Source organism: Equus asinus, chromosome 2, assembly GCF_041296235.1.
Source record: "Equus asinus isolate D_3611 breed Donkey chromosome 2, EquAss-T2T_v2, whole genome shotgun sequence".
In the NCBI taxonomy this organism is placed as follows: Eukaryota; Metazoa; Chordata; class Mammalia; order Perissodactyla; family Equidae; genus Equus; species Equus asinus.
This window is the reverse complement of record NC_091791.1, coordinates 41,769,187-41,793,663: the sequence shown is the minus strand read 5'-3', so window position 1 is coordinate 41,793,663 and position 24,477 is coordinate 41,769,187. Positions and strand designations below refer to the sequence as shown.

Below are 24,477 nucleotides of genomic sequence, written 5' to 3'. Positions count from 1 at the left end.
CAATTATTCTGAATATATTTTTAATAATCTTGGAAAAAATCAAGATAACCTGGACCCTTATAAGTACAGCTCGTGCCACTGTATTACATGTGAAATTCTCTTAAAAAGTGATAATAAAGACCCAATGAGCGAAATGAGAGAGAGACTCGCAGTCTGTGTGTTACTGCTCTGTATCTATAGCTCCCAGTTAGTGTCCTTATAATACTGTATCACAGGCCTTTCGATTCTCTATTTCAAAAAAGGGTGAAAGAAACGACTTCTGCCCGCAATCCTTCTGGACAAGCTAACTGCCAAAACAGTCTTTGCCTCTGGCAAGAATTTTATCAACTCCAACTGCAAATACCAGTTATCTCTTGCCGACCAAGGCTCTGATCAAATTACTGAAAAGAAGTAGAAAAACTAATGCCTATCTAATAAATTCAATTTGTTTTATAAACAAATCCTTTTCCCTCAGTGTCCACATAGGGAAAAGTAAACCTAAAAAGGTAAAAAGATTAAGAAACACATTTTTATGAGGACACTTTGCCAGTGCCCAGGCAGCCCACATTCCCTGCCCCAGGGAAATGTCTTGCCCATTTTAACAGTTAAGATTTTAAGAGAACAGGGTGAATAGTAGGAAAAGACAAAGGCCTAAGAGTCAGAAGAATAAGAACTATGGAAATCAAATTAGAATCTTTGCAAACAAAACCTGGCATCTTTTCCATTTCCCTACCATTGAGTGCTACTGCATCTGGGAGGGTGGCACATGGAAAAGGGCACCACACAGTGCCCAGCACATCATAATACTGGAGTATAATCATAGCATAATAATATATAATAGTATGATAATAATATCTGCTGTGTATTTAGTACTAACTATTATGCCAGGTTCTATACTAAGAACAATACATATACAGTGCACACGTATATGTGTATAACAAATAGATAAAAATCTATGCATTAAAAGAGATATAAAACTCGTATGTGTTTGTGTGTATCAAATTTCATTTAATCCTTAAAATAACTCTGAAGCAGGCTCACCTTAACAAACAAGAAAAATCCCAAATAAGCAATCTCAAACTATACCTAACTAAATTAGAAACAGAAGAACAAAGTCCAAAGTCAGCACAAGGAGAGAAGTAATAAAAATTAGAGCAGAAATAAATGCTCTTGAAACAAAAAAGGCAGTAAAGAAAGGATCAATTGAAACAAACAGCTGGTTCTTTGAGAAGATAAACAAAATTGACAAACTCCTAGCCAGACTTACAAAGAAAAACAGAGACAAAACTCAGATGAATAAAATTAGAAATGAAAGAAGAGAAATAACAATGGATACCACAGAAATACAACAGGTTATAAGAGAATACTACGAAAAACTATATGCCAACAAAATGGACAATCTAGAGGAAATGGATAAATTCTTAGACTCTTACAACCTCCCAAAGCTGAATCAAGAAGAAGCAGAGAATCTGAATAGACCAATCACAAGTAAAGAGATTGAAACAGTAACCAAAAGCATCCCCCAAAATAAAAACCCAGGACCAGACGGCTTCCCTGGAGATTTCTACCAAACTTTCAGAGAGGACTTAATACCTATCCTTCTCAAGCTATTCCAAAAAATTAGGGAAGATGGAGCACTTCCTAACACACTCTACACAGCCAACATCACTCTGATACCAAAGCCTGACAAGGACAACACAAAAAAGGAAAACTATAGGCCAATATTGCTGATGAACATAGATGCAAAAATCATCAACAAAATATTGGCAACCCGAATACAGCAATACATCAAAAAGATCATACATCATGATTAAGTGGGATTTATTCAAGGGGCACAGGGATGGTTCAACATCCACAAATCAATCAGTGCGATAACACCACGTTAACAAAATGAGGAATAAAAACCACATGATCATCACAATAGATATAGAGAAAGCATTTGACAACATCCAACAGCCATTTATGATAAAAACTCTTAACAAAATGGGGATAGAAGGAAATTACCTCAACGTAATAAAGGCCATATATGACAAATCCAAAGCCAACATCATACTCAATGGGCAAAAAATGAACGCCATCCCCCAGAGAACAAGAACAAGACAAGGATGCCCACTATCACCACTCTTATTCAACGTAGCACTGGAGGTTTTGGCCAGAGCAATTAGGCAAGAGAAAAGAATAAAAGGAATTCAAATAGGGAGTGAAGAAGTGAAACTCTTGCTGTTTGGAGACGACATGATCGTATATATAGAAAACCCCAAAGAATCCATCGGAAAACTATTAGAAATAATTAACAACTACAGTAAAGTTGCGAGGTACAAAATCAACTTACAACAATCAATTGCATTTCTATACTCTAATAACGAACTTACAGAAAGAGAACTCAAGAATACAATTCCATTTACAATCGCAACAAAAAGAATAAAGTATCTAGGAATAAATTTAACCAAGGAGATGAAGGACTTATACAATGAAAACTATAAAACATTATTGAAAGCAATAGATGATGACATAAAGAGATGGAAAGAGATTCCATGCACATGGATTGGAAGAATAAATATAGTTAAAATGTCCATACTACTCAAAGCGATCTATAGATTCAATGCAATTCCAATCAGAATCCCAATGACATTCTTCACAGAAATAGAAGAAAGAATCCTAAAATTCATATAGGGCAACCAAAGACCCGAAATGCTAAAGCAATACTGAGAAAAAAGAACAAAGTGGAGGCGTCACAATCCCTGACTTCAAAATGTACTACAAAGCCATAGTGATCAAAACAGCATGGTACTGGTACAAAAACAGGCACACAGATCAAGGGAACAGAACTGAAAGCCCAGAGATAAAACTGCACATCTACGGACAGCTAATCTTCCACAAAGGTGCCAAGAACATACAACGGAGAAAAGACAGTCTCTCCAATAAATGGTGTTGGGAAAACTGGACAGCCACATGCAAAAAGATTGAAAGTAGACCATTATCTCACACCATATACAAAAATAAACTCAAAATGGATCAAAGACTTGGAGATAAGTCCTGAAACCATAAAACTCCTGGAAGATAATATGGGTAGTACACTCTTTGACATCAAACTTAAAGGGATCTTTTTGAATACTGTCTTCTCAGACAAGGGAAACAAAAGAAAAAATAAACAAGTGGGACTTCACCAGACTAAAGAGCTTCTGCAAGGCAAAAGAAACTAGGATCAAAACCAAAAGACAACCACCAATTGGGAGAAAATATTTGCAAATCATATATCTGAGGAGGGGATAATCTCCATAATATATAAGGAACTCACACAACTGAACAACAAGAAAACAAACAGCCCGATGGAAAAATGGACAGAGGATATGAACAGAAGTTTTTCCAAAGAAGATATACAGATGGCCAATAAACAGATGATAAGATGTTCAACATCACTAATCATCAGGGAAATGCAAATCAAAACTACAGTAAGATACCACCTCATGCCTGTTAAAATGGCTATAATCACTGAGACTAAAAATAACAAATGTTGGAGAGGGTGTAGAGAGAAGGGAACCCTCATCCACTGCTGGTGGGAATGCAAACTGGTGCAGCCACTACGGAAAACAGTATGGAGATTCCTCAAAAGACTAAAAATAGAACTACCATATGACCCAGCTATCCCGTACTGGGTATCTACCCAAACAACTTGAAATCAACAATCCAAAGTAACATATGCACCCCATGTTCATTGCAGCACTATTCACAATAGCCAAGACATGGAAATAATCCAAGTGTCCATCGACTGATGATTGGATAAAGAAGATGTGGTGTGTATATATGTGTGTGTGTGTGTGTGTGTGTGTGTATACACACACACACACACACACACACAATGGAATACTACTCAGCCATAAAAAAAGACAAAATCACCCCATTTGCAACAACATGGATAGACCCGGAGGGAATTAGGCAAAGCGAAATAAGCCAGGCTGAGAAAGACAAACACCAGATGATTTCACTCATATGTGGAAGATAAACAAACACATCGACAAAGAAAACAGTTCAGTGGTTACCAGGGGAAAGGGGGTGGGGGGTGGACACAGGGGGTGAAGGGGAGCACTTATGTGCTGACAGACAAGAAATAATGTACAACTGAAGTTTCACAATTATGTAAACTATTATGAACTCAATAAAAATAAATAACCCCAAAGCAAACAACATACCCATTTTACAGATGAGAAAACAAGGCTTTAGGAGGTTAAATAACTTCCCCATGGTCAGAGCCAAGAGGCTTGAATTTGCTCCCAGATCTGTCTTCTCTGATTCAAAACCTGGGCTCTTACACACCATATCACCAAAGGAGGTTCTAACAACAACTGAATGGCCACACAGGAAAATGAGATCTCCCACCTAGCATCTTGTAAAAGTTCTGACCACAAGGGCAGCCCGCCATCTCTTCAACTAGAAACAGACTTGCATTGGTCATCCCCTGGCCAGTAGACCATGTTGTGTACTGTTAATCCAGGCTTGCGGGCAAAGGCCACGTCTTTCAAGGTTCATGTCCCTTCTTGTGAGCAAACTAAAGCAACTCCTGAAACCACCACCACAGGACTAGATTTGTAACCAAGGATACCAGAGCCCTGGGGGGGACTGCGGGGGGCAGTGAAGAAGTGAGACCCATCCACCGCTTGTACCCAAACATTCTCATTTGCTAAAACAAAAGGGAAAAACATCATGTTTCCTTGCCCATAAAAATGACAGAATTCGCCTGTTTCACGTGTGCTCTGCATTGTTCTAAAGGTCTGTTCAGGTGTGGCTGGGGATGTCAAGAGAGAGGAGTGACCACAGGGACCCTCCACCAGAGCAGCACCACAATCATCTGTTTTGCACAGTGGGTTTTTGCAAAAAAAAAAAAAAAAAACGTATTTGAAGAACAGGTTCCATCACTAAAACGTGACTCTATGACCTTGCCAAAATTAATAGGAAACAGTATTGCAAAAACACCTAGTTGTTTTTTCATTTTTTTTAACTAAATATAAATAGTGAATGCCTGCCAAATAGAAATAGATCCTTTTTGTTTTCCTCTTAACTTCTCTACTTTCTCTATAATCTCTTCTTTAGTCCTCTACCCTCCTCATTCTCCTTTTCTCTTAACAGAGGTAATAACAAAATAAACTCTAGGACCTGTCTGCATTATTTAAAACAGAACACAGGCCAGGGTTTTTAACACTAAGGGAGAACCCTCCAGAAGACCTAGCACCCAGATTAGCTTTTCCGAGAGCTCCCTCCCCCACTAGCACTGTTGTTGGCAGTGCCAGGCTAGGGGGCTCCAGGGTACGCAATCAACCTTGAAAGCTATGGACAAGCAATACCTTCTAAATGGAAAATTTTTTAAAAAAGAAAAAAAAGGAGGAGGGGGAATCAAAAGAAAAATAAAGCGAAGTATAACTGTTTATCTCAAATAAACACTCTTCTGATCTTCCCAGAGCTAGTTCACTCCCAGGGCCCCAGCCCCATTCCACATCCTGCCTGAGCCATCGCCACTAGAGCACCACCCTCAATGGCATCCGGCCTCGTCTCTTCCTTTCCTTCTCGTATCACACTCCCCATGATAGACAGTGTGGCACCCCTGACACGTTCCTAACCAAAACCAAGGGGGAGGTGGTGACCCCACCGACCCCCAAACAATCTCACTCAGCCCAGCTTCTGATCCAAGAGATGTCCCACAAGAAGGCAGGTGACAGACATGCTGAAGCAGCAGACCCACAGGTAAGACCCAACTTGTGTAAACACAAACATGGCCAGTTCATCCTTGTTATGGACCCAACAGTAAATCTCTCAAACAATGTTATAACCGTGGTCTCCACAAAACGCATCAGATACTGGGGTCTCTCGTGAAAAGCCAAGAACCTCTGAAACCCCTCACCAAACACAGCGATGTCAGAGACTCTGTCTTAAAGTCACACCTGCCCCCACTCTCCTCCCAGCAGCCACCACAGCTGCAGCTGGAGAAGCACACCCCTTTCGGCTGAACAGCCAAATTCCATAAATGCCACCATTTCTTCTCATCCCCTCCAAGAAGAGGGGGAGTCCCACAACGGATAGAATATTTCATTCACACTCTATCTGAAGAGCAATTTTTTCCATAGAGAAACAGAGTAGTTGAAATTCTCAACCAGATGAGGGACCTATTCATGACGATCTCAAATAACAAATGACAAAGCTGTTGTCTGTCTCATGTATTTTTTGAATCACAAAATCATCTCTCTCATAAATTTAACCCTTCATTTCCTGATAGCACTTTTCATGTCATCACCCATGACACTATAACGTATGTATGTGATAAACTTCTGCCAATACAAGTTTCTTAAAGAATACAAATTATAATTACTACATACTACGTGCCAACACCATCTTGGCAACAGAACAAAATTTTAAATAATAGTTGCCCTGTGGGCATATAATCTAAACCACTTGGAAACTACAAGTATTTGGTTCCTGCTTAGTTCATTATCCAGTAGCCTATAACTACTGCACAGAGCTTTAAGCTCTGGGAGCGAACAGGAAGAGCAAGAGCAGGAACCGGCAGTTTCTGCAAAGAACAGCTGTAATTCTCCCCTTAATAAAAAAAGGTTTATTTTCCTTTACTGACTCTCAGAATTTAGAAAAGTCTTTTAGAAGACTCAGCTGCTTCAGTTAAGCTGAGGGTAACCAAGGAAATATTTTGCTCATGTCTGGGTTAGAGCTTTAAAAAGTGCAAGTGTGGCAGCGGCAGCAACTCTGATAATCAATGAGGATGACAAAACTCAGGAAACCCAGGCTGGACATTGGTCAGCTACCCTGTCATCATCTGCAGACTTCTCTTTTAGCACTAAAAACTCTGGTCTCTACCTGTGAAGTAACAGACGCAGCTCCAAGAGTTCACTGCACTGCCATGTCTACTAGGAGACAAAGGGAAGCCTTGGAAGGCATGGGGAAGAGACACAAGTGTAGAGAAAGAGAGGAGTTGCTAATTCAACAACCAGGTCTGTTCCTCACCTACCAGAATTCATAATTCATTTATATTTAGTTTTTTAAAAACTCAACAACCAGACTTCTCTGCGCTTCACTTCCTATTGATTTTAATTCAACCTCAAGACAATAACTAAAATTACCCCTAGATTGTCAGTGGCTTTAATAATAAGCTTGAGTAAGTGACTTTCTAAACTTAGGAAACCTATGAATCTGATTTCCTCAAAGGTTTATAGAGTAATAAAAGGCCAAGGCTTTTAAGCAGAAAGCAATTTCTCGGTTTTGCACACAGCCCTGCACGAAAAGTATCTTGGGCAAGCTTCCACAGCCATCAGCATGGAAGCAGAGAGGTTTTGCTTCCCTTCCCAGTGGTGAAGTTATAGCTATTGGAGCTACTACTGTGCAGAGCTGCAAGTCTTGTGAAGAGAACTTCTGTTATCTAATCACCACGAGGGCCAGGAACAACCATCTTGCTTATCACGCAATGACCAAGGCATATCCTCTGTCGGGCTGTGCTCAGTGAACAGAAACGAACCATGGATATTTCACAGAGTACACACCCAACATTCAGAGAGGACAGAAAGCACCGGAATTTATCACCACAAGGAGCACATCATGAAAGAATCCAAGGTCAGTTGCCCTATATTAAAAGAACCACACTGCCCTCCTAAAAATCGCTTAGTTTTTGCAGAGACCTGCGTTCGGAATTAAGGTTAATTTTTTACAACAGTTTTTTACCTACTCTCTGATGACCTGAGCTTGAATGCTTTGTTGCAGCATTTCCTAGAAATCAAAATCACAGATATAGCTTGCTCCCTACGTATTTATGTCCAATCTCTCTGGCCTGCAGCAATGCCCTTTGTGGGTGGTCAAGGACAAATGGTATTAAAGGCTATTTATTCGGCTTTTCATATAAGAAGGCTTAATGTGTCAGCTGCATTTTAATCTAAGGATTATATGCTTACCCTCGGAAAATTCCCTTTAAAAACACCAATAAGAATCATTTTTTCTAAAAGATTCTTATTATCACAAGGCCCAATTACATATAAATTTATTGCCACTTTATACCCGAAATGAAAGCCTTTAACTGAGAAAAAGAGCCAGGTGCTGCAGAGTTACCAAGAAAGGCAAGAACTCTGCTGAGGCCATCTAAATATATATCATGCCTCAAAAATAAAAGAACGCCTGCTAAGGCTGACCACTGCAGGTATGTGTCTGACCAAACACCAACGCTACACATCCTGTCTTGGATTTTTTTAAAGACTTCTATATTGACTTCCAGTTAAAGACAGTGGACAAACACACCCATTTAGTTCCTCTCCCTTCTATAAACTGTAATATAACATTTACGTATTGCTTTTTAGAAGAGTAAAACCACAAGGAGAAAGATACAGGAGAGATTAAAATCCTAAACTCTTTAAAGCTGAAAATCAAATAGATGATGGCAAGTGACTCAGCAGACCCAAAGAAGCCGTATCTTTCAATTTATGAAGGCCATTCTTAAACACGGACGTCCAGGAGTCATCAGACACACAAGGAAAGTATCTTCCAATTTATGAAGGCCATTCTTAAACACGGACGTTCAGGAGTCATCAGACACACAAGAAAAGTTCCGTGAAAGACAGAAACAAACAGAGGGAAAAGCAACTTAAAAATTATGCAGAAAAAGAAAGCTTCGAAAAGAAAAAGTTATTAATCTCAGAGAGCTAAGAGAAAATACTTTATCAAGAAATAAGATTCTATAAAATAGCAATATTCAGAGAACCAAAAAAAAGAGATGCCAGAAAATAAAAACATGATAACAAACATGAAAAATTTAACAGGAGGAGAAAGCAAAGTTGAGGAAATATTCTAAGAAAACAGCTAAAAACAGAGGTCATAAGACAAGTTAGTCAACACCTAACGGGGGGGGAGGGGGGTCAATGATGATATACTTCAAGAAAATTTCTAAATATGAAGGATGTGAGTTTCCAGCCTGAAAGTGGCCATCTGAATCTCAGCACAGTAATAAAAATAGACCCTACCCACCAAGGAATATTATCATGAAATTTCAGAATAAGGAAGATAAAGAACCAGGAGTCAAAAGAAAAAGTAAGAAAAATAGGTCACCAACAAAGGATTCCGGGAATCAAAAGATCTTAGACTTCTCCCATCAACACCAGGAGGCAGAAGACAATGAGCAAAGCCTTCACTATTCTGAGGTTCAGAGACTGCCAATCTGGAATTCTACGCTCAGCCAGACTATAAATTAAATACAAATGTGACATTCTTGGATATAAAAAACTCAAAAGTCTTACCTCCCATGTAATTTGTTAGGAAAGTTCCCAAAGATGTAGTCTGCCAATGAGGGAGTAAACCAAGAAAAAAGAGACTATGGAATGAGGAAAACAGGGAAGCCAATACAGGAGCAAAAATAAAAGAAATCCCCAGAAGATGAAGGGAGAATCAGTCCCAAGATGCGATGCACAGCAGACCTAGAAAGGAAGTAGTCTAGATGTGCGTAGGGCATGAGACTCCACACGAGATTTCATCAAGTAGATGAAATTAATAAAATACCTGATATGTCTTAGCATATTGGGAGGAGAGTCACATGGAAAGCTGTTTGTGGTTAAATTAGCGGTAAGTGCACAAATTTTTAAACACAAGATAATTATGAAACTCAAGGAAAACAATGTGGGTGCAGGGAAGTTAAAGTAATCAAACTACACTATATAGCACACCTGTGAATCCTGTTTACACACTACTAGGTAAACACCAAGTAAGAAACTGAGGAGGGGAAGAGCAACAGCAGAAAGGGGACAAGAGACCTTATGGAACCACACAATCCTTTAAAAATCAAGCATATATAACTGCAACAAAAACAAAAACTAGGGGCTGGTCCGTTGGCGGAGTGGTAGAGTTCGCATGCTCTGCTTCAGCGGCCCAGGGTTTCACCAGTTCGCCAGATCCCTGGCGCCGACATGGCACCACTCATCAGGCCATGCTGAGGCGGCATCCCACATAGCACAACCAGAAGGACCCACAACTAGAATATACAACTGTGTACTGGGGAGCTTTGGGGAGAAGAAGAACAAAAAAGAAGATTGGCAACAGATGTTAGCTCAGGTGCCAATCTTTTTTAAAAAAAACCCAAACTTAAGAAGAGACGATACTTAGCATTTCATTAGTACACCACCAGACAACTTACAAAATACTTTCATGTACCTGATCATTTAACATTTACCACAACTCTGCAAGTTAGGTTACCCCCTTTATATAGATGAGGGAACCACCTCATGGAAATAATGTAACTTGATCAAAGTGACACAGAACAACAAGGTGGCAGAGGCAGGACTAGGAAGAACGTGACATGCACAGGGTGTGTTTGAGATTTACAACATGGTTGATATTAATGATGCGGGTAGGAGTCTACAAGGAGATGAGGCAAATCAAATTCTGGAGCTCAGTGGCTCTCAAACTTCAGCATGAATGAGAATCACCTGGAGTTTCACTTATATGCGGAATCTGAAGTAGCCAAATTCATAGAAACCATGTAGAATGCTGGTCACCAGGGGTTGGGGGAGGGAGAAAGAGAGAGTCTCTGTTGAATGGGAATAGAATTTCAGGTTTGCAAGATGAGAAAGTTCTGGAGATCTGATTCATAATAATGTGAATATACTTAACATTACTGAACTGTATACTCAAAAATGGTTATGATGATAAATTTTATGTTCTTTACAATAAAAAAAAGAATCATGTGAAGGGCTTGTTAAAACACTGGATGCTGATCTCACACTCAGAGTTTCATTCAGTAGGTTTGGGTGGGACCTAGGAATTTATACTTCTAACAAGTTACCTGGTGACACTGACGCCACTGTTCCAGGGTCCAAATTTTAAGAACCACTGCTCTAGTTCAAAGGTTCTCAATCCTGAACGCACAGTAATTTCACCTGAGACCCTACGCCAAGTAACTAAGAGCATGAGGAGTGGGGGCAGCGGTGAGGCTGTGTACCTGGACATGGTAAAGCCCTCGGGGTGATGCCAACACGCAGGGTTTGAGAGCCCCGGCCTGCATGCTGGCCCACACCCACTGGCAGTACAGCACATGCGAGCACCACGTGCAGGTCTGTGGCCACTCAGCCACATCCTGGCTGTGCCTCAGTTTCATCATCTATAAAACAATGGTCACAGAGGTGCTGCGAATATTAAATAGGATAATCAACAAAAGAGCCCAGGGTAGTGCCCATCACATTGTGAGTAGTAATATTATTATTATTAATGCTGACATGCCAGGAAACAAGGTTGACCTTGTTTTCCCAGGTATTAATAGGTCAGGTTAAAAACAATGAAGAAACTATTAATCTTCAATCCCAGACTACTCAGCAAGGCAGAAAGCTCCCAGGGAGCTAAGAACAAGTAAGTGGGATTAAATCTAAGAACCTATGATAATTCCCAGAAGCACTTGGCAAACCGAGGGTCTTTTTACCAAATTAGTAGCTAATCTCTTTATTCTCTGAATAGGTGTTATTATTTGGAATATAAGCATCATTGTAAAACCAGGTGTTGGAATCAATACTCAAAACACCACCACTTTCATCTAAAGAAACAATATAATCCAATATGTTCAGACACGGAAAGTAACGTAAGACTCAGAGCTGAAATTCCTGAAGACATCTACATGGTAAACAATTTCTTGTCAAAAGAAATTAAAAATGAAGACAAAAGCACAGTTCAGATAGCTTTGTTCATTCAAGAAATATCTGAGTGCCTCCCACACACCAGGCACAGTGGCAGCGGGGGAGGACACGCCCCTACAGGGCAGAGCTCTTCATGCAGTGGAGCGGGTGGGTCTGACCACGAAGCAAGCTTTGGGAATACTGAATAGCACTGTTTTTCCTCAAAAGCACTGCAGGGAAAGCCAAAATTGTGGTTTCTGTTAAGTTTTCCCTTGCATGTATAGCTGCATATTTGGGGGGAATGTCACAGATTACTCAGAGATACTTTAAGTTTCCAGCGTCTTGAGTCCACAGTAAGTACAAAGAAATCATTGTTTTTCTCCTCAGAAAGCAACATAACCTCCCTAAATGTCTGGGTCATAGCAAAGTCTCAGTCCCCAGGGCAAGCCTCCTTTCATTAAGTCATTTGAGTAATTTCCCCACAAAACATTCTCAACATTGTGGGAAAATATTTTTAATGAGGAAAATGGTGTCTATTTCTGGACAGAGCTGGCTAAAGGTCCTAGAAGCAGCATTCTGGGGTGGTCCACAGCTCTGAGTCAGAAATCAGGTTCTCACATCACACTGACAGGTTTAAATCACCTCCTGACCACAAAAATCTTAGTTTCCCCTAAAGCTCAGAATACTGGATCTGATTAAACAATCAGCAAATATTTCCCGAGTAAGTGCCAACCCTGGATATGGCTGACGGTGCCAAGCATGTGCCCACCAGGGTGGAACAATGCCAGCGTGAATCTGCTCGCAGTAACGCTTCCTAAATATGCCTGGAAGCTGAAGATGAACTTGAAAATAGAATATATGAGGAATGCTGCCCTTGTACACTGAGGCACTCCCAAACAACAGGCCTACTTGTTAGGGGACTTCTCCCTCTCTGCTTCCTTGATTTATTATTAATGTAAACGCCCCACGACCATTACACAAAGGCAAGTGTGGGGACAGGGAAGAAGTCGGGAGACCTCACTGTTGTCGGTACCACACTCGCAGGCCATGTGACTCTGGACCTCAGCTTCCTCGACTGTCAAACAAAGGACACTTCCCTACTGGCGGGGCTGTTTTAAAAATTAACAACGACAACGAGGAACAGAGAGACTAGTGTGCCATCAGGCACTGTTCCAAATGGCCTACAAATACCTATTAATCCAGTCCTTCCCAGAACCCTATAAAGTAAATACCTTTATCCCCATTGTACAGTTGAGGAAACTGGGGCGGGGGGGAATTTGTCAAAATCTTACGTGGCTAATAATTGAACCCATGCTGTCTGGTCCCAGGATTCATGTTCTTAATCGCTTCTTTATCCTGCCTCCCTGATGCTTCTTTCAGGTCAAACAAGAGAATATACCTGAAAATGCTTTGCAAACCATAAAAAGATACATTAATAATAATAATAATAATAGTTTCCCTCCCAGCACTCACTGACCCTCCTGGTAACTACCCTGATTCACCTCTGGAGGGAACCCTTCCCCACTGTCATCAATCAGGGCTTCATCTTCAGCTGAAGATGTGCTGACCTCAGGCTCTAGGGGTGAAGCATACACTTTGGGAAATCCAATCAGGACAAACCCTGGCCACTGTGACTGGTCCAGCTCTAGGCACAGGGCCAGGAATGTTGTTTGTGCAGTATCTTGGTTGATCACTGTAATGATGTGAGCCTGAAGCTGCTGGAGGTCTCCATTTGTAGCCAAAGAATACGCAGCCAAGAAGGATCCTCATGATACCCTTTGGATTCCCAATCAAACTCTTCCTGAAGTCAGATCCATCTCCAGACTTTCAATTACCTGAGCCAATAAGTTTTTTCACTTAAGATAGTTTGAATTGAGTTTTCTATCACTTGCAACCAAGAGAATCATCCTGATATTCTTCCTACAACACATTTCATTCCATCAAGCTATATTCATCTGCACTTCAGTACCTTCTCCTCTCTGAAAATAAAACTTGAGAGACTGAGAAAGTAAATTTTTATTAACCAGCCTTGACAAATTAAACACTCCTGAGGCTGGAGTTCTTGACAAAAAGAACTCCATATTAAGTAGAACAGAAGATCTAGTTTTTCTAATGCCAAAGATCAAGAGATCTGGCCTATCATCAAATCTGTTTCATAAAACTTTATTTTTAACCAAAGCAGTTAAGCCTGCAGTTTCCAGCTCTGTAAGGAAAAAACCGTGATGTTTATTTTCTCCCAATCTTCTCAATTTTCAATTTTCATTTACCTCTAAATCCAAACCACTATAAAAAATTACTAAGATGAAGAATAGAATATGATTTTTAAAAACATTTTAACCCAAGAAGCAGAAGATATGAATGGATATATATCATTTCTTCCTCATAAAGAAGAGAAACTACAGCTTAAGTTTATTTATTAATTTTGGCAACAAAACCAACCAGTATGGAGTTTCAATCACATTCATTAAACTACTCATTGCGCCATCCAGCTTTCCTTCTCAGTGGTCCCTTCAGACAAATCCTCACAAGAGTCTCAGATTTCAGAGGACTCATGGTCCCTGTTGGTCACCCAGATCACTGCCTCAAAAGGTGGCAAACTGCATTCCATCTGATGTCCAAAGGTTCCCAAGGCAATGTGTAAACATTACCAAGGCTTCATGCATTTTCCCATCCTCAAATTATCACATACAGTTAAATAACTATAACTACAACTTCCAAACAAACATCCAATCTCACTTCCTAAAAGACCTCTCGGGCTGGAAGAAGGCAACGCAGCCATCATGGCTTATGGTGGCTTATTGATATGAGCGGACTCATTTCCTTTTTATCTGTCTGAGACTAGGCTGGGGGTAGCGAGAGAGCAGTCATGCACAGTCCCCAAGTGTCCACTCATACAACACAGATGAGCATGCACGAAAATGCTAATCGACTCAAAACGATGTTAAAAACCAGCCTCAAGTTCCTTAGAGAAATATAAGAAATATTTTCTATGTTCATTACAATGCTCTCTTTAGCCTCCTATTAAGAAGAAACAAACTTTTACAACCTGGAATCAGCACACCAACAGAGATAGATTAATTCATTACACTACACTCCAAACTTTATTACCTCCGTGTGATGTTCTTTCTGTCTAGGTTTATTATCACTAAAGCAGCACACAAGTGGAGGTCTGCCCGGCTTGCTGTGCTAAGTACTTCAAAGCTCACGGCCCTATCCAGAACATGCTGCCTTCAAACAGTCTGGTGTTACCACATGCACACAATTAGGACTTTTAAACCCATGATCATTTCTATGCACATCACCCTCATAATCCTCCTTATAACTAAAGTAACCATTAGATTATGTAGAATAAGTGTTCGCCAAATTTATAAAATTAATACATATAGCCAATGTATTAGTTTTAAACGAAAGATATGGCAATTCTAGTTCCATATTACACTTTTGTTTTGATTTATAGAAAGCACAACCTTAGAATGGAACTTCAAGTTCACAGGAGCCTCCTGTAAATCAAACAAGGGCAAGAACCACATCTGACTATGACTGTTTTATGCCTGACATACAATAGACACTGTAAATATTTGTTGGACAAATGAGTAAATAAAGGCATCAACACTAATTTTATGACTACAGAGGTGATTATTACAGGCATATCTTGGAGACACTGAGGGTTCAGGTCCAGACCACCACAATAAAGCGAATATCGCAATAAAGCAAGTCACACGAATTTTTTGGTCTCCCGGTGCATATACAACTTATGCCTACACTATACAGTAGCCTATTAAGTGTGCAATAGCATTATGTCTAAAAAAGCAATGTACATACTTTAATAAAATACTTTATTCCTAAAATATGCTAACCATGACCTGAGCCTTCAACGAGTCATAATCTTTTGACTCGCTGTTGATGGCTGCTGACTGATTAGGGGTGGTGGTTGCTAAAGGTTGGGGCAGCTGTGGGAATTTCTCAAAATAAGACAATAATGCAGTCTGCCACACCCACTGACTCTTCCTTTCACAAACAATTTTTCAGTAGCATGCAATGGTGTTTGATAGCATTTTACCCACAGTAGAACTTCTTTCAAAATCAGAGTCAATCCTCTCAAACCTACTGCTGCTTTTCAACTAAGTTTATGTGATAGTCTAAATCATTTGTTGTCATTTCAACAATCTTCACAGCATCTTCCCCAGGAGTAGATTCCATCTCAAAAAATCACTTTCTTTACTCATTCATAAGAAGCAACTCCTCATCAGTTAAAGTTTTATCATGAGATTGTAGCAATTCAGTCACATCTTTAGGCCCCACTTCTAATTCTAGTTCTCTTGCTATTTCTACCACATCTGCAGTTACTTCCTCCACTGAAGCTTGAACTCCTCAAAGTCATCCATGAGGACAGGAATCAATTTCTTCCAAACTCCTGTTAATGTTGATATTTTCACCTCTTCCCATGAATCATAAATGTCTTAATGGTATCTAAAATGGTGGATCCCTTCCAAAAAGTTTTCAATTTACTTTGCCCAGATCCATCAGAAGAATCACCATCTATGGCAGCTATAGCCTTACAAAATGTATTTCTTAAGTCATAAGACTTGAAAGTCAAAATTAATCCTTAATCCATAGGCTGTGGAATGGATGTTGTGTTAGGAGGCACAAAAACATTAACCTTGTTGTACATCTCCATCACAGCTCTTGGGTGACCAGGTGTAAATAAGCAGTAATATTTTGAAAGAAGTCTTTTTTTCTGAGCAGCAGGTCTCAGTATTGGGCTTAAAATATTCACTAAACCATGTTGTAAACAGATGTGGTGTCATCCACACTCTGTTGTTCCATTTATAGAGCACAGGCAGGAGTAGTGTAATTCTTAAGGGCTCTAGGATTTTCAGGATGGTAAATGAGCATTGGCTTCAACTTAAAGTTAACAGTGGCATGAGCCCCTAACAAGAGTCAGCCTGTCCTTTCATTCTCTGAAGCCTGGCAGTGACTTCTCCTCTCTAGCTATGAAAGTCCTAGATGGCATATTCTTCCAATGGAAGGCTGTTTCAGCTACATTGAAAATCTATTGTTCAGTGTAGCCTCCTTCATTAACTATCCCAGCCAGATCTTCTGGATAACTTGCTGCAGCTTCTACCTCAGCACTTGGTGCTTCACCTTGCACTTTTATGTTATGGAGACGGCTTCTTTCCTTAAACCTCATGAACCAACCTCTGCTAGCTTCAAACTTTTCATCTGCAGCTTCTTCCCCTCTCTCAGCCTTCAGAGAATTGAAGAGAGTCAGGGCCTTGCTCTGGATTAGGCTTTGGCTTAAGGGAATGTCGTGGCTGGCTGAATCCTCTATCCAGACCACTAAAACTCTCTCCACATCAGCAACAAGGCTGTTTCACTTTCACATTATTCATGTGTTTCCCGGAGTAACACTTTTAACTTCCTTCAAGAACTTTTCCTTTGCATTCACAACTTAGCTAACCATTTGGAGCAAGAGGCCTAACTTTCAGCCTGTGTCGGCTTTCAACACGCCTTCCTCGCTAAACTTAACCATTTCTAGCTTTTGATTTAAAGTGAGAGATGTGCAACTGTTCTCACTTGAACACTTAGAGGCCATTGTAGGGTTACCAGTTGGCCTAATTTCAATATTGTTGTATCTCAAGGAATAGGGAGGCCCAAGGAGAGGGAGAGAATCAGGGAACAGTGAGTAGAGCAGTCAGAATACACACATTTATAAATTAAGTTCACCATCTTACATGGGTGCATTTCGTGGCACCCTAAAACAATTCAATAGTAACACCAAAGATCATTGACCACAGATCATTATAACAAAGATAACAATAATGAAAACCTTGAAATATTGTGAAAATTACAAAAATGTGACACAGACACATGAAGTAAGCAAATGCTCTTGAAACAATGGCACCAACAGAGTTGCTCGATGCAGGGTTGCCACCAAACTTCAATTTGCAAAAAACACACTATCTTGAAAGACAATAAAATGAGATATACCTGTATTACGTCCTTGCATTTATGAAGTAAAGCACGAGTTGGCAAACTTTCTTGTAAAGGGCCAGATGGTAAATATTTTATGCTTTGTGGGCCGTATGGTCACTGTCACAACTACTCAACACTGGTCTCTTTTACAACTGTTCAACTCTGCTGCTATAACCCAAAAATGGTGACAGACAATACATAAACAAATGAGCATGATTGTGTTTAAATAAAACTTTATCAGGGGCTGGCCCTGTGGCCAAGTTGTTAAGTTCATGCACTCCGCTTCAGTGGCCCAGGGTTTCACCAGTTCGGATCCTGGGCATAGACATGGCTCATCAGGCCATGCTGAGGTGGCATCCCACATCGCACAACCAGAAGGACCTACAATTAGAATATACAACTATGTACTGCAAGTCTTTGGGGAGAAGAGGAAAAAAAGAAAAAGATTGGCAAGAGATGTTAGCTCAGGTGCCAACCTTAAAAAAAAAAAACTTTATTTACAAAAACAGAATTCAGCTACAAAAACATCCAAATCCCATGGAAACCACTATCTTATAATGACCACTCTATTCCCTAACAGTTGGAAATCGGTGGACTTGCTAAATTCAGCCAGACATGTTTTGTTAGGTCAAAAAGAGGCATATATACTCATTCTCCACAGTTCCCATCACTTCTTACTGAAGAACCCCTCACTAATTTCAGTCATGTTATTACTAGCCTGGCCCATGAAAGCCATTTAATTTACATCCTGGATTCTCCAGTACAACTGGTTTCCAGGGATGTGGCCCATATCCGTACCCACAGGTAACACAGAATCCGTAACCACAACATAGGCTCCTCGAGAGTAAGCCCATGACTTTCAATTCTTTGCCTTTCATCTAATACCTAATAACAACACCTAATAAACTTTAAATATTCATCGATTAACTGTTGTTTGATTATTCTGCACAGTCTCTTGGGAGGGGCTGTAGAGAGAGTAACAATGGCAAAGAGGATGTAGAAAACATGTGTCAGCAGGGAACAAAGTGAAAAGGGACATCGTGAGTCACAGGGAAAGCAGCAGGAATCATTACGGAACTGAAACACCACAGACATATCACCCAACTGTGTCTCAATCTTCTATCTGCTGTCTGGATTCCTCCTTCACATCACAGCAGAAGCTGGGCAGAGTTTGGACAACCTGGGACTGTCTCAGCCGTAATCACAGTGAGAATAAAACCTTGTGTAATCTTCATTTCTGCCACAGGGTGGCCTGCATGGGGGAACCTCAAAAAATTACCTACATGTAGTAGAATGAACTGTTGTATTCTCATTCAATGGAATGCTCTACAGCAATGAAAATGAGCAATCTGTAACCATATTCAATAACATGGAGGAATCTCTCTAATACACTGTTGAATGAGAAAAGCCAGACACAAAAGAGTACAATCTGCACGCTATATCACACACGCACACACACAGAAAAACAGGCAAAACTAATTTATGTGCCAGAGATCAAGAGAATAGTTACCCAGGGCGCGAAGTGGTGTCTAGCATCTAGAAGGAGACATGAGGCTGTGGGGGTAATGTTCTGTTTCTTGATCTCGGTGCTGGTTACATGGGTGTGTTCAGTTTGTGAAACTATATTTAGCTGTACGCTTAAAATGAGTATTTTCTGTATGTATGGTCTATTTCAATAGAAAATTTTTAAAAATTACCCCATATCTGGGGCTGGCCCCGTGGCCGAGTGGTTAAGTTCGCGTGCTCCGCTGCAGGCGGCCCAGTGTTTCGTCGGTTCGAATCCTAGGCGCGGACATGGCACTGCTCGTCAGACCACGCTGAGGCAGCGTCCCACATGCCACAACTAGAGGAACCACAATGAAGAATACACAACTATGTACCGGGGGGCTTTGGGGAGAAAAAGGAAAAAATAAAATCTTTAAAAAAAAAAAAAAAAAAATTACCCCATATCTAAGTGGTCCTGGGCCAGGGAGCCACATGAAGGCCCCATAAGGGGCCCCAGAGGCCTTCCCTTCGTCCATCCTTCAAAGCCTTTTTGCCTCCTGTAGAGTCCCACCCACCCCTCCTCTTCTTCTCAAAGCACAGCCAGACAGAGGCCGAAGAGCAAAAAAGCAAACTAGATCATTCTAAACTACCTATAATTCCAGTCACAACTCCTTCAAAATGTCATTGTCTTTTAAAGAAATTTTGCTGCCATCACTAACTTTTTGTTCTAAATCAAAAACGAGAATACAAGAAGGCTCTGCTGCCCTAAAGGCTCACTTAAATAGACTTCTTTTAAAATAACGCTCTAAATGGGAACTCCAGTTCATAAACATCTATGAAGAAATGCTTAGACACTCAGGGACCACTTGAGGAACGTACTGTAAATAAAACGTAACTGAGATTAGAATGTAGAACAGGTGACAGCCACCCTGCAACAACCACAGTGCTGTAAGAATCAATTGGGTAATTGGCTACAACGTGTAACAATCTACAACGATCCTCACAGCTGAAGACACTTGAAGATTTTATGTAGTTTCAATTCAGGTAATCAACGGTTCAGGAAACCATTCTGAATCTCCTGATTGTTGATTTTAACATAGTGACCTCAACTTGACATTACCACTCGTAGTCTTTTCACATTCTCCTGTAAGTTCAGGTTAAAAAAATCAATGAAGCCCTTTAATTCCATTAGGTCATAGAGACTAGTCTATTCATGAACGCTGATCAGGAAGAAGGCAAGAGTCGTAATCAGATCCAGTGATCTAACAATACACATCAGCCACAGTGGGGCAGATGGGCAGACCATGAGGAACGAAGAAAGCACAGTAATCCTCTCTTATACAGGGTACATGTACAGTGCAAATCCCACTGCTTTATATTTCAAAGTTTCTCATATCAAACAAATTCATATCGCATAGCTGTCCATTAAATAAATCACTGTTTAAAGATTTTTTTAAATCTGACTTTATTTATATTAGCTATCAAGGGAGCAGAAGTTCAAAATTACACCTTTTAACAGGAAATTACAACTGTTTAATTAAATGATTCTATGTCACATAGTTTATGAATCTTCTAAAATGCTGCTCAGTGGAGAAAATCCTTATTTTTAGGAGCTGCATCCTCAAGAACTTAGGATAAAAGGTCATGGTGTCTGCAACTTATTTTCCCATTTCAGGAGAAAAGTGTACAAACCTACACACACACAATGTGGCAAAATGCTAATGACTGCTAAATGTAGGGAGTGGATACACAGGAACTCACTGTACTTTCTTTTAACTCTTCAGTATGGTTGAAAATTTTCATAATAACAAGCCACACAGAAGTCTTTACTTACCTTTCCAGTGGATGGCCGTCTTCTCTCTCCTAATCAAAAACGAGCGGCTAAATATACCCAAAGGAACATTCAGGGATCGTTCATGCTGCCCTCACCCTGCAAGAATAAGCAAAACAACATGTTATCACCAAGAATTTTTATTAAGTTAATGCTATTTCAGTTGAGAAAATGTATGTGTGTGTGTCTATATATATATATATATATGACAAGCCTCTAGATTAAAATACTGCTCTTTTTGTTTTTTAAGCAGGGAGAAAAACGAAAAGAGAAAAAAATGATCCCACCACACACTGAATGTGAGGAACGACCGTTAGCCTCACCCACACTAGGAACTTCTGGAACAAAGGAATTCCTCAGTGAGTTTCTTTTAACTCACATCAATTTCAGGGTAGTGTTGTAGCCCAAACTTCCACTCAATAAAAACTGAAGCTTCAAGGGCCTGAGCTTCACTGACTTTGGATTTCTGAGACCACACTAAGAAGGCATGCATGTACACTCTTAGAACCACACCAGAACTGCAGATCCTCCTGGAGTCCTTGCAGGCAAAGGTATTCAGACCCGATCTACTACTATTCTTAACTACAACACATGCTATAGGGCACAGCGGCACTGTGGCCTGCAAGTCATCTTCATAATGCCTCCACCGCACCTTACATTTTGGCATCATCTATTACATTTGATAATCCCCACAGCCCTGGGAGGTTAGCAGAATTTACTGATTCCATTTTCCAGAGGAGGCAGCTAAGTGTCAGAGATGATGCATGACAAGGACATTCAATCAGAAAACACCAGGGATAAACTCCTACTTAGGTCTTCTGACCCCAAGCTCAGGGCTTGTCTCACCATACAGGTGGTCCCCATGCCCCCCAACATGATGTTCTCTTGAAAACCAACCTCAAAGCCAAATGGCCAAACAACACATTCACATGCCATTGGGAGGGCTGGGGGTGCGTGCTGCAGTTTGTTTCCTGAGAGAGTATATTAACAATCATTCTTAATAGTACCATTAATACTATAATTATGACTACCCATTACTACAATTACTTTTAGTAAGGCAATTTTTACTTGCTGTTGGGGATCTTCCATTCATTTTTATAAAATGCAAAATACAACAGAATATAATGGCACAGACACTGTTCCACCAATAAAGATGGAAGCAGCAGCCAAAACACAACTGGGAAGAACGTAGTGTCCCTATATGATGGCCTAAAGTGGCCCTTCATCGGCTGATCAACAAAGTTCTGCACACACAAATGTGCAGAGGTGTCGACGTCTAACGTGTGACAGTGCTGGGGTACAAAGGCCTGAGGAAAGCTAGCCAGGGTTCCACTGCACCTGGCTTTCAGTCCTATCTCCTCTACTCCTTAGCTTGGTTAAAAATCAAGAGAACTTCTCCAAGCTGCTTCCTCACCTGGGGGTTGGAACACCTGTTCACAAGGCGTTGCAACCCACAAAGGAGACAGGATGTGACTCAGTGCCTCACAAATCGGTGCGCTTGGACCCCAGGAATACTCACCAAGAAGTTCTGCCAAGAGCTACATAAAACCAAGGAAAAAAACATGATGTACCTTTGGAAACATCAACTTTACTCCAAGAGTTTGGTGAGGGGAGGAGAAGCAAATGAATCGGTAATGTAAAAGTTGTTAACATTAAAACAAATGTGCATTATGGAGTAGAATGCAACTGCTGCATGAATTTTTAAGCTGGAACTCCTACCCTTACTTGCCTAGTTCATTTCTAGCTACATCTTTACATGTAGGGGAAGGCCATGTGGGGTGGACTCTCTCTCCTTTTCCATTAAAGGTGGTCTTGGAGGGAATGTGTCAAGCTAGCAGGGATTTTAATATCACAGTGAGCCCAGGAAGCTACCAATGGCCCTTGCTCTGGAGAATTCTCTTCAAATTCAGGAGTCTCAGATTTGTGCTAGATCTAAGTACAGGTAGAATGAAGTCTAGGCACACAGGATCCCTTCTCTACACCACACACCCTGACATAAGTAGCACTGAAGTTCCTCTCCTCACTGCCCCCTGCTCCCGCCCCATGGACATTCCTGTGAGGCAGGCTCCTGCCACTCAGTTACTCTGTTTACACCAGTGACATTTCTTCAACCCCATACTGATTGGTAACACATTCAGCATTTACAGTAATTCTCATTTAAATGGACGTCTGCATCATTACTAAAGAAAATAAGCTTACCAGTTTAGCTTATCTCTAACAACTTGTTATTACGAAGTATATTATATTAAAAAGTATATAACCATGGTAGCCAGCCTCCAAAATGGCCCCCAGTGATCCGTGCCTCATGGTATTCATGCTTTTGTGTAGCCCCCTGCCACACTGAGTAAGGCTGGCATTTATAACCAAGACAATATTGGGAAAATGACGGAGTGTGACTTCAAAGGCCAGGTCAAAAAAGCAGCTTCCCTTTCACTCTGTCTTGGCAGGGAAGCTGACTGCCAGGTCACGAGGACACTCAAGCTGCTCTAGAGAGAGGGCCACATGGTGAGGACCTGAGGCCTCCGGAAAAGCCAGGTGAGTAAGCCTCTCGAAGCAGATCCTCCAGACCAGTCCAGCCTTCAGATGACGGCTGCTTCAGTTGACATCTTGACTGCAACTCCACGAGAGATCCCAGGTTGGAACCACCCAGCTAAGCTGCTCCTAATTTCCGGACCAACACAGAAAACGTGAGAGATAATGTTTATCAGTGTTTTAGGCTGCTAACCTTTGAGGTAACTTGTTATGCAGTGATAATTGATACAATAACATATGTCAGCTTAAAGAATAAGAAAATAAATTCCATATACCTAATACTCAGTGGTGGTGCTGTGTTTTTGTTTTTTTGGTTTTGGGGGGGTTTTTTTGTGTTTCTTGTTTTTTGGGTTTTGTGGAAGACCGATATGCCCCTTCCTGATAACCTCTCCCCTCCATTCCCCACTGCCACCCACAGGTAACCACTAGCCTCAACCGTGAGTGAATCATTCCTTTGCTCCTCTTTATGGTTTTACCCCATATGTATTTCAATGTTGCTGCATTTTACCTGGTTTCAAGCCTAATATAAATGAAACCAGAGTGTTATATGCTAAGACTTCCCTCTTAAGATTGATTTTGAGAGTCATCTCTGTGACTCACGTGGCTATAGTTGATTCTTCACCACTATATAGTTCTCATTGTGTGAACATACCCACAATTTAGGGCTCTATTTTCCTGCTGAGGATCATCTGGGGATTTTTCAGTTTTTGCTATTATGAATAATACTGTCATTTACATACTAGTCCTCGTCCTCTGGTGCACACAGCAAGAGTTTCTCCAGAGTATATACCTGGGAGAGGAGAGCTGGGCTTTGGGATTGCACGTGTTCCACTCTTCTAAGTAATGCCAAATTGTTTCCCAAAGTGCTTGTGTACAATTGACTCTTTAGCCGCCTTTCCAGTCTCTCTCCAAAAAAAGAGGCATGCTTGTTTTGCTAATTACCAGCAAAGCTTTCAACCAACGAAAGGAAAAGCTTTTCCTATTTTGGCATCACTACTGCAAATAAATAGTACCCCAAAGTAGTGACCCAGACAGCTGGGC

General features: G+C 40.7%; 1 protein-coding gene across 11 annotated transcripts in view; it reads right to left on the bottom strand.

Annotated features, from left to right (window-relative positions):
• SGMS1 (sphingomyelin synthase 1) overlaps positions 1-24,477 on the bottom strand; it is a 279,503-nt gene that overhangs the window by 227,507 nt on the left and 27,519 nt on the right. For all 11 annotated transcript variants that reach the window (XM_014864351.3, XM_044754914.2, XM_070487761.1 and 8 more), the window contains exon 2: positions 20,908-21,003. The gene's annotated coding sequence lies outside the window, so the exon portion shown is untranslated. The remainder of the gene's footprint in view (positions 1-20,907; positions 21,004-24,477) is intronic.